This window comes from Rhodnius prolixus, unplaced genomic scaffold, assembly GCF_049639745.1.
Source record: "Rhodnius prolixus isolate KJV_2025 unplaced genomic scaffold, Rpr scaffold_1, whole genome shotgun sequence".
Taxonomy (NCBI): Eukaryota; Metazoa; Arthropoda; class Insecta; order Hemiptera; family Reduviidae; genus Rhodnius; species Rhodnius prolixus.
In genome coordinates, this window is record NW_027411581.1 from 59,168,203 (window position 1) to 59,179,686 (window position 11,484).

Sequence of the window (11,484 nt, forward strand, 5' to 3'; positions counted from 1 at the left end):
TTTCTTTTATCAAACTTGGTTATCTTTCTTGTTTCTATACAGGCATTATCTTAGCCACCTCAAGCTATCTCTTACTCCTAGGGTCTTATCTCATTCTGCTCAAATCTAACTCCATTTCATCCATCCAACTGAGAACAGGAGTTCTGGAGCAAACCTTCACCAGAGTTTGCTGCTCCATGTTTTCTTAGAAATCTTACATGCTCCCTTTTTCTTAAATACCCTAATTGTAATCCTTTTTTCCATTCCTTAAGATTTTTATTCTGTAATATTTCTTCCATTAATTGTTTTTCATTGAAATTGTTCTCTTAATTTCTGAAACAGAAGCTGCCAACAGTAACTTGAAAACAAAATAGGTAAGTTGAGAGTAATAGCACAGCTTTGACTATTCTGGCAAAAGTAGATTTAGAATTAAAACGATAAAACCTATAATAAGTTTTACAGAAGAAATAAAATGCCTTATTCTCACTCAAGACAGAAAGCGAAACCTCAGAACTATTTTCTACTTAAAATGAACCCATAGAATTCCGCAATATATTTGTTTTCTAATTAAGAAATTATTAAGAAAAAAACATAAAACGGATCGATTAAAAGCTCATCTATAACATAGCAAACATTTACATTACAAACGATCTTGTCCTTACCTTATTTTTCGTATTTTCATTTATGTAGAATATAGATTTTTTTTTGTTTTGAATTTGATATTTTGTTAATTATTATTTATAATTTTTTGTATAACTTTTGCTTATTAGTATCAAGAACTATAGCACTTGTAATTATAACAGTCCTTGGTCAACTCCTTGCAACAGTGTAACGTACTCTCTTATGTCAATAAACCTTCGTTCATTTTTTTTCATAACACTATCATCCAAAAACTCTTATACTCCAGTTAACATCACTTACTCTGACAGTCCAATCACTCACTCACTCAATGTACAGAAGGCCTGCAGAGATAGTTCAGTGTGCGTGTAGCTATTTGCGTGCAATGGGAAAGGAATGAAAAATCTAGAGATAATTCAAGAGTAATGAATATATAGAGATGCATATCGTGTTCTATAGTGAAAGGCACTGGTTTATAATTACGATTTTACTATAGAAAATGCCAACATGAAATGTATCAATTCACTTAAAAATTGTCACTTGCACTTAAGATTTCTTTTCATTTAAGCGCTTCAACATCATTCTTAGTTCTATGCAGGCTGTAAACTTCTATGATAGACAAGATCCAGTGATAGACAGTAAGCCGTACCGACTATTAGAAAGAGACAATCTGTGGGCAGCAAGCAAAACTCGGAGCCTTCGCGAGTTACTAAAATACTTTTTAAAACAGTAGTAGCCCAATTTTAATAAAGCAAATATATTCATCCTACCAACGAAATTTGAAATCAGATATCACAATTTCCTTAGAACTCTTCCCAAAAATAGTTTTTCCCATAAATAAACAAAATGTTTGGAAAATTCAAAATGAGAAATAAGAAAGATACAGGCAACAAAAATCTGTAATTTTTTTTAACATTTTCCTAGTAAAATTCAATTTATGAAAGTTATCAGGAAGGTGTTGAGGTCGGCTTCACTGTAAGTTATTATTTTATTGTAATGTATGATTTTACAAGCTGTATAATGTTTATAACAATTATATATGATTCGGAGTTAGAAGAAAACTGGATGATTTTGAACTAAGATTATTGAGATCAGAAGAAAAAGAGTTCACCTCTAGTTTTTTAGTTCTAGAGATCTGAATACCTTTATTTCGTTAAGAACACATCGGAAATTTGACACGGTCTCTTAAAAGCAGTAAAAGAAAGTAAAAAAGAACTATTCGAATAGAGTGTATTTTACAAATCTAATAAGTGTAAAAGAAGCGGACATAAAGCAACACCGCTGTAACTTAAAAGATCTACTTAATAAATCTTAACGTTCTTGTTAATTCATTGACTAGGAAATCTGTCAGCTGTACAATATGTGATTAACTATGAAAGGTAAACATTAGTTTACAAGTTAGAGTACTAAATCTAAAGATGTTAAATCTCAAATTTCTCCATAGTGCCCAGTATAAATATTGTTCAGTTCATAGGCTAGGGGTTCCTGTAGGGAAGACTGAAACCCTAAAGAACTGAGAAGTAGTGTAGTTCGTAAGAAGCATTAATCACTTTACTTTCTATTTAACTACACTATACAACAATTAATATTAAAAGACTTCTAAGTTTTTTTAATTTGGCACAACACTTTTTGAAATGATATTACAAAGTCAATTTAACATTTCTCTTTTTACAAAAAAAAAAAAAACGTTTCCAATCTAGAATGGCTATTATGTTATTGTAGCGGGACCAATTTTTTTTTTATGATTATTTTTCCCGGAAATAAGAGGGAATAAAATCGTGAAAGAATTCGCATCAAAATACTGAACCAACTTTTGTGGTTTAGTTTATGCATCTTTCTTTCACCACTTTATTATTTATTTTTTTCTTAAAACCCCAATAAATAAAATAACTGCATTTATTAGGCAGTTACCATGCCTAGGCAATATAATTCTAATTAAACTTAAATATGTCATAAATCCAAGAAGAAAAGTATAATTTATCTAATTATTCGTAAACAGTGGAAATAAGAAGGCTGCAAGTAAGAAAGTAAGCCAAGGATGATGCTTTAATTCACGATTCTATCTATAACTACAATAATTATATAGAGGGAGAATAATGTTATAAACAAAAAAAAAACCACACATTTACTTTAATTCAATAAATAAATTGTAAAAAATAAATTTAAAAAAGAATTAACTGCAACGTCGAAGAATAAAAAAGTTCAACTATGAAGATAGCCTTCCATGACTTGAATTCACTGCAGTTTCAGATGCGTTCATACATCGTAAGTGAATAATTATTTTAATATTCGCTTTCGTTCAAAACTCCTGGCCACTAGTGGCTAAGCCTGCCTAAAAAAGAAGGCAAGATATACTTACTTTACTTTGCTGTATTAAATGATAAATTTAGAAATATGTTTTGATGAAATTTACATTTAGTATAAAACAATATTAAAATAAAAGGGTGTTCCTAAATGTTATTTGGTTCAAAACTAGCAATAAGGGTAAATAGATTTCCCCTAATGGTGTTCGTGATTGTTATTCAATACTTAAGCTAATTTGTACTTTATTTGTACTGTTTTTTTAAGCGTTAGACGAAACAACTAATTGACAAACTTGGATGTCTTTGGAAAAAAACCAATGAAGTATTGAAACGATTTTATTAATATATTGGCGTTGACCTAATGAAGAGGTTCACCAGCTGGGTGTTTTTTTTTTTGCAAGCAATCTTAGTGTTGCGTAGAATGATCATTTCTGCTTGGCTAAGCCAAGATATTTCACGGTATCAACTCTCGTTCAAAGATGTAATCTCTCTTTAAAGATGCCACCGTTTCCCTTTTATCATTCTCCAAATCTTATTTCTTATTCTAGTAAAGGATTGTCCCTAAAACATTGGTAAATTAATATTTTTAGGAGTAAATTATAGAAAGGTAATGAAAAAAAAAGGGGGAAATCAAAGGGGCCATGAGCTTTACCAGTTTCCTAGCGAGAGGGAAGCTTAAAATTTTCTTTTAAAGTCGGAATTTAAACAAAATGTTAAACGCAGGTCTCATTGTCATAAAATTATATTTTTGGAGGAGAACATGTAGCCTCCTTCTTTCTAAAACCTTCATCAAAAGAAATTTACATGAAAAGAATTCAAAAGAAAAGCGATAGATCTTTATTTAAGTAGAGGATACTAAAAACGAGAATACAAGAAAACATGAAACAAGGAGAAAGTGATAAAAATGAAGGCTTAAGCCTTAAGGGCAAACTCCAAATTTTAGCAGCACAAATAATTCTTGCTAATAGGAGGAAAAAACGGAGGAAAAAATAAAATAATATTTGATTACGCATAATTAAGAGTTTTTCTACTTGAATAAAATTTAAAAGGTGTGATAAATGATGAGAGTTGAGTTCTGAAATAAAATAAGAAGGAAAATTACAGGATAAAATGACAAGACAAATTAATAATAGCAATAATAATTAAAATTAAAATCGTAAAATTATGTTTAAATATTTTAGGAGCATGACTAGTAAAGATGTACGTACATGGTAAATACCATTGTCAGAGAGTTGTTAGAGGGCAGCTGGTGGAAAGTTCAGAGGTTCAGCGAGCAACGAGCAAGCAAAGAGGATTTCACTTCATGTGGCAACTTTCACCCGCAGTCTCCGTGTGACTCCCGCACACCACAATAACCTTCTAACATCTCCACCCATCTACAACCTATCATCTACACTCAAACGACAATAAAAAATAAAAGTGACAACAAAAAACCTATTGCATATCACCCAAAACTTGCGGCCTCTTCTTCTATCATAGAACTTTTTTCCTATTCAAAGCTGCCTGCTTTTTTACCTTTAATTCATTTTTACATACATAAATATATAAATATAAATATCTTTCCAGAAAAAAAATGGTGAAAGTAAGGTGTAAAAAAAAAATATATAACAAAGTACATTAACATAACTGAGAATATGTACATTTAATTTTCCAATAAAAGAGGTAAAAAATAAATAAATTCCCACGGAAGATAATAACATACAAATTTAATCTATAATATAGATTCTACATAGAATGCAAATTTAATTTTAATTTTACCCCTCCTTTATTTAATTAAACAATAATTCATTGAATGCAGTTTGCACTAGACTTTAATGCAGTTACTTGAAACTGCATAACTTGTTTTCATTAGGAATCTTATATGAGTTCACTGGACATAGTCAAATAAGATTCTGCACTAATTTGACAGGAAGAAAAAGTTCCTAGTTTTTAAATATGTTGGTAAAACGTTCACACGCAAATGTGTAGTGATTCTTAGATTAACAAAACCCTTTTGTTGGGATAAAAAAATATCTCGACAGCATTGTTTTCACTGCTAATTTCTGAAACATGCATCATGTCTATTTTTAAAAAAAGCAACACACGGAAAAAGAAACAAGTCGGAAGTGATATAAAAAGATATAGATTAGAATAATTTTTTCAAACGTTACTTTAGCCGTAATACAGTGAAATAATAGTAATAATTCAATCTAATTCGTGACGGTAAGGTGCTAGATATAATTATTTATTGTCTTAATGGGTAATAAGTAAAGTTATCTTTATTTACTATATCAGGCTTGACACAAGAGAATTATGTAAAATGCAAATAAATATAAGATAGGACCAAATTATGTCCTTATTATATTTATCTTGGCTTAATAATAAATAAATAACGTCACAATTAAAACTAAATTTAAAAAAAAATATCTCAATCCACCAACAGCACTACAACCTATGGTGAATCCAAGATCCAATCTCACTGCACGAGGTTTTCCTAGGTGGCAATTAAGGATATCAGTCCACTAGTCAATTCTAAGCTGGAGAAGGATTTTATTTAGCCCTTCACTGTTATAGGCAGCTTCAATAGCAATCAGGTGCCAATTATATTGACCGACTTTTTGGAATTTCCAGTAATTTTGTAATTTCATAAACTGCCAAAAGGTTTTATTAAAAACTGGCAACATATCTCTTCAGTTAAAAGCATTTTCAGAAAACATTTTATTAATTTGTCCAAAGAAATCCGATACATTACGCTTTCCTTCATTGGTTGTTTTATTATAGAACTAGTTTATTATTGACGTAATTACCTTTTCATTTCAGATACTAAATTTTGAGAAAATTTTGATAATCTAAAAACAGTCTTAAAAGAAACTGGTGGGAATATTCACATCATTTTTTTTTTTTTATTGAGTTTTTAATAAAATATATTCTTTGTACTTTAAAAAATTCTGTATTATAGCAGTTCTTAATTATGGTTGAACCAATTACTTCACGATATCTATTTATTTATGTTAATAATAATGCTAGCTTAAATGCATGTAACCAATACTGTTATATACAAAATTTATTTCTTGAAACAAATTACAAAACTACAAGCTGAAAGGTTTTTTTAAATTTTCAGAAATATGAAAAGACAGGAGCTGTTGAAGCCCAGAGTGCTAACTAAGATTATAGAAGCTCAAAATTCCAACCAGGTCAAAAAACAAAAATTGTATTCTCCAGCTGAAATTCAAATTATACTTTCGTTTAGAAGAGGAGAAACAAAAAAATATAATCTGAAGTTTTGAATTATTATCTTACCTAATTTAGAGAAGTTAAGAAGACCACATGTATGGTTAATTAATGTTAATTGAACTAATATTCATTAGAAGAAACAACAAGAAGCTGGAGAGTAAGATTCTATCAAGAATTACGCGAATATTTTAATTTATCGACTTTCAAACTGATAGTCTAGAAGGTAAAGGAGACAGTCGCAAATCATTATCATAATGCTAATGCAAAGAGATATGTTTTAAGCACAAGTTGATATTTTTAAACAAATTAATCAAGTTCCCTTAAATCTCTTACATCACACGCATGAGTTTCAGCAGGAAACGGAAAAAAGGTAGAAGAAAGATAAGTAGCGGAAGTGCATTGGTTAACAAATAATCCTATAAATGCAGCAATCGCCGTATTTCTCTCCTTAAGTGGGGTGATCAGCTCTCTCGGTTCCTAGTTTGTGTGAGATAGTTGTGCAACAGAGACAGATAAACATGTTATTATGTAATATTATGGGGGGAGATGTAACCGTTTGTCCTCAAAGACTGAGAGTTAACCATTGCTTCTTCAGTTGGTTTGACTTACTTCTCTCTTTGTCTTTAAACTTTATTTACAAGAAGATCCATAGAATTCAGAATTTTTTTATCTCGAAATTTTGAAATAAGTGACAGCTGTCTTCGTTACTAACACCCTTTTAGATTCCATGGCTAAGCATAGCCAAAATGTTTTTCGGTAGAAAAAGCTTATTGTAAATATTTTTAGCGATCAAATGCAACTAGTTCAGCTGAACTATTCTGAATTATACGCTAATCATATAAACGAAGCCGGTACGTTCACGAAACAGATTGAGGCTGAGTACTTGCGCCCTTCATGATTTTCTGAAGACATTTCTGCAAAATTAAAAGAAACTGGAAGAATTGTTAGATATGGAATTTTCCAAAACCTGGCAGCTTCCAAACATTTTGGGGGGTAACCACTCCCCGAAGCCAACACATTCACCTTCACATACAAACCCCGATTTTCTGAAGATGGCTTAGCCAGGAATGCCATCCAAATTAAAAGGAAATCGAAGGAATCGACTCTCAAGATGCTCTAGAAAGGGTAGGCCTTTGAGGATAATCACTTCTTAAAGCTAAGTACATGTCCGCAGAGGTTATATTCTCCTGCATCAACGGTTAAAATGTCAGTCAGGTAGTCACCTGAAAAAATTACAAGGAATAAAGAAGTCATGAAATGTCTGCTATTTCTGTACATTGGAAATTTAATTTTGTTTATTTATAATAAATTATCTATTTTGAAAAAACACAACCATATACATTTATTTATAAAAAAAAAAATAGTTTTCATTCTTAAAATTTCCTCAGAGACAAGAATTGTTTAATCTTTTAACAAGAAAGAAGTGAAAGAAAGTGTTTATGATTCTAACGTCATGTTTACATTATGAAAAAAATAGAAATAACGCTCTTTGAATACTCATTAAGTGGAGGGGAAAAAGGGAAGTAATGTAAAGTTAATATTCATTTCACGAAGGCGGCTTCGTATTTCCACGGATGTTACCAGCAGTAGAAGTTCTAGTAATTTTGTAATGAATACGTTGCTTTCATAATGGTTTAATAAGCTGAATTAGTTCTGGTTAAACGTTCAAGCAGAAATGAAATAAATTCATTTAAAAAGTAAAGGGTAAAAATTGAGAGTGAATAACCTATACACTATATTCATTTTTATTTTTCTTAGAATGAAGAGGAGAATATGAGTAGGAGAGAGAAGAGATAGGAGAATAATGACGTTAAGTTCTTCAGAACTGTAAGGAAGTCGCGGGGCCACTGGCGATTCAGTCGGCGAGGAGTATTGTTAGAGATGTCAGAGGAGGCGAGAGACTGTACAAGAGGATTTTAGCAAGTAGAGAGAGCAGTATGGAACTTTTGGTATTTAGTCTTGGCGAGTTGGTCTATGAAGGGAATGTTGAGGTCGTTGTGAAGAGTGAGGTTAGTCACCGTAGAAAGGAGCGTCAGCTATCTGTTGGCAGTAGTTTTGACTGAAATGTCCTATACTGTCCGTATGTTTGTTAGTTTTGGCTGAACCCCACAGCTCTAGTCCGTAAGTCCACATAGGTTTGAGAATAGTACTCTATATTAAACGTTTGATTTCAATGGGCAATTTGGAGCTTCGTTCAAGAAGTCTGTAAAGAAGATTCGCACGTTTCGTCATTGCTTGTCTTTTAAGTCTAGTGTGTGGGCTCCAAGTGAGTCTTTTGTCAATGTAGAGCCCAAGGTAGCGCACCAGATCTGTACAAGGAAGAGGATTGCTGTTGAAGAGGACAGGTCGGACAGGAGCCCCGCCGGAGAGTAAAAGTGGAATACTGGCATTTCTGTGGGTTCAAAATGTTTGTTAGTAGTTTCAATATAATAAATATTTAAAGTAGTTTCAGTATAACCAATATGTAAAGTAGTTGGTTTAAACAATTGTCAACGATTATCTGAGTTAAAAAGAAAAACCTTTTTACATTCCAATTACACTAACTTTTAAATTAGTGGTTAGGTCAAAGTGCTTGATGATATTTTGAACTGAGAAGTAAGTACAGTAAGTTTAATTTCTTTAATATTCTATTTCGATTTTTCTTAAATCAGTCATTAGAATCTATCCATCTTTTCTGGATATAGGACTTCCTTTTCAATTATTCTGAATCGTAAACCAAGTTCATGATCTTACAAACACGAACTTTTAATACAGAACTCTAAACAAACTTGGAAAACTTTTGTTGGAGTAGGGTCAAACTTAAGGGAAAGAAGCTCTAAGTAAGTCGAAACTAACTTCAGGCAAAACTAGTCAAGTAATGCCTAGCAAAGAATCACATTTAGGGCAAAGTAAGTGAATAAGTCCCTTACAAATACTTCACATCTGTTTTGTGACTATCAAAAAACCGAATTGAGCAAGAACTCCTCCACTGTTCAAGCGAGAAATTATCCTAAATGAACGTAATTCAGATTTGACTTAATTAAATGAAAAGCACAAAATGTGTAAAACATAGATGTTTGGTCTGGCCTCGTGGTGAGTTGCATAAATTTGTGTCTCAAGTTACATTGTCGGTCTCATGTTCTTATTGGTTATAATTAGTATGCTTTTGGTTATAAGATTTGTAAGAAGCCTTATTTTATTAGGATTTTTTATACCAGAAAATCCTATTGCTTCCACATATTCCACTATAGATAAGGAAAACCATGAAAGTTTTGGAAAATAAAGAAAGACTAATCTTTAAGACCTACACCCAAACAAAAGTTCAAAACATAAAAAAATAATCATTCTTCAAAATTCAGCAAATCTCAAAGCATATTAACGTTTGTTTTATTAAAATTTCATCTTGTTGGAAAAATAAAAAGTGATTTTCATTGAACTTCAAATACGTAGCATCTGGATTTTAGAAATTATACAATAAAAACATTTGAATAATATCTAAAATTAATTATTCAAAATAAACTTACCCATTTAACCAAAATGATTTGATTTAACCAAACTGTCAGTTATCAAATTGCTGAGGGTGTTCATTTACATATCTTAATCCAACAATCTAAGTATTGTAAAGAGCATTATAACCATTCACTAGTTTTAAATAATTCCTATTTAATTTCTTCTTATTTTTTTTTTCAATAAGTAAGTAAATCTCCTGAAACATATATAATTATGTTTAATGATTATAATGGAAAGTGCATTTTATTAGATTGCAAGCAAGATAATAACAATCTAATTGTGTAAGCTGTGCAGATCGCTCTCAACGTTGCACTTCCTATAGGAACTCTTCTTGCTCTGTAACTGTTGTCTATTTATCAACTTTCACTTCTTCCAATAGGGTTTCTACAACAGCGTACATTCAAGTAATATACTGCCGTCTCTATTCCATTTACTTAGTTTTGTTCTAACTTTTTTAATTTCTGTCTTCTAAGTATTTCCTTATGGTTAAGGAATTTGATTCGCTTCGACATATTTTTTTTGATTTGTTTTACAAATGGGCCCAAAAGAATTATAAAGCAGTTCTTCGGTAAGGTTTCTTTTTAGTGCTACTCTCAACTCACACTGCTTTACTGTAAATTTTCTTCTACAGACCATGAAACTACGAAAAATAATATCAAAGATCTTCCTACTAAAAAAAATAAAATATAAAAATAGAATAATCCAGTTTGCAATTTCACTGTCAACATTTCCCTAATATTTTGGTATGTCAATTGAAAGTAAGACATAGAACCATTTATATCATTGGCTATGGATTGCGATCTCATCTATTTTAAGAAGCGTCCGCCTTCATTTAAAGAATGATTTATAAATATGCGATTAAAGAAAAACAAAATAAAACAAAATTCTGTTTACAACTGTAAAATTAGGTCAGAAAATATAAACAAAGACAGAGTAGATAACGCTGAACAGAGAATAAGTCAAGTAGAAAAACAAGTCGTTTGTAATGTTCATAACGGTACTTTTTACAGTAAAAGCGGACACGAAAAGATAGATTAGTAAAGAGATAAAGTTAGAAAACAATAACATTAAAAGTACAATATTGAAGGAATGATTAAAATTGTCTTTTCTACTGAAAATTTCATTAAAAGTCTGGTGGATCAGATAGATGTTGAGAAACATATAGAGGGCCGCATCAGGGCTAAACAATAAAGAGTTTTTAAACGGTAAAACTTAGGAACACTAAAATTAGATAAATTTCTTGTCCGTTTTGTCCATATTGGCTTACAAAGGTACTTATTCAAGCAAATAACATTGTAATTAAGAAATATTAATTTCTAACTTTAAAGCCAGCCCATAACAATGCTTTCTCAATATAACAAATAATTAATAAATAAAAATAAAATGTTAACGTACTCTCACACAGAATTATCATCTACTTTCCAAGTTGTTATGCGATATTGGATGTTCAGCAGTTATAAGAACTTCTCTCCTAGTTATAAATAATATTAACCCTGTATTTATCCCAGGTAATCTTGAAAAACTACACTGACTAGTAAAACTCTTCACAGTAAAGATGCCTTCTTTTCTCAATTAACGATTACTTAATGAAAAGCTTCCTGAAAAGTTAAAATTTAAAGACTTTGTATTTGTTATCATAAAAAACAACGACCTACAAAAAAGACAAACGTATTACTAAATCGCATACTATTCTAATAGGCTAACTTCCAGATTTTAAATTTGAAAATCGAATTCTAGAACTTGTACACTAATAGGTATGCACACTTCTTCTTCTATCGCTCTCTGGTCAGAGACGACTATGTTAATGTACTGGAAATGTAAGAAACTGTGCTAGAAACTTTGAACATGAAAAAAACAATTTTTTCTGCCAGCAGGGGATTAA

At 30.9% G+C, this 11,484-nt stretch overlaps 1 long non-coding RNA gene across 1 annotated transcript; it reads right to left on the minus strand.

The window, feature by feature from the left end:
• Positions 1-324: 324 nt before the first annotated feature.
• On the minus strand, positions 325-11,484 carry LOC141449955 (uncharacterized). Its single transcript, XR_012455789.1, has 4 exons — positions 10,998-11,484; positions 9,617-9,798; positions 4,109-7,336; positions 325-2,929 (listed from the first exon to the last, which is right to left on the minus strand). It is a non-coding gene; the product is annotated as an uncharacterized lncRNA (long non-coding RNA).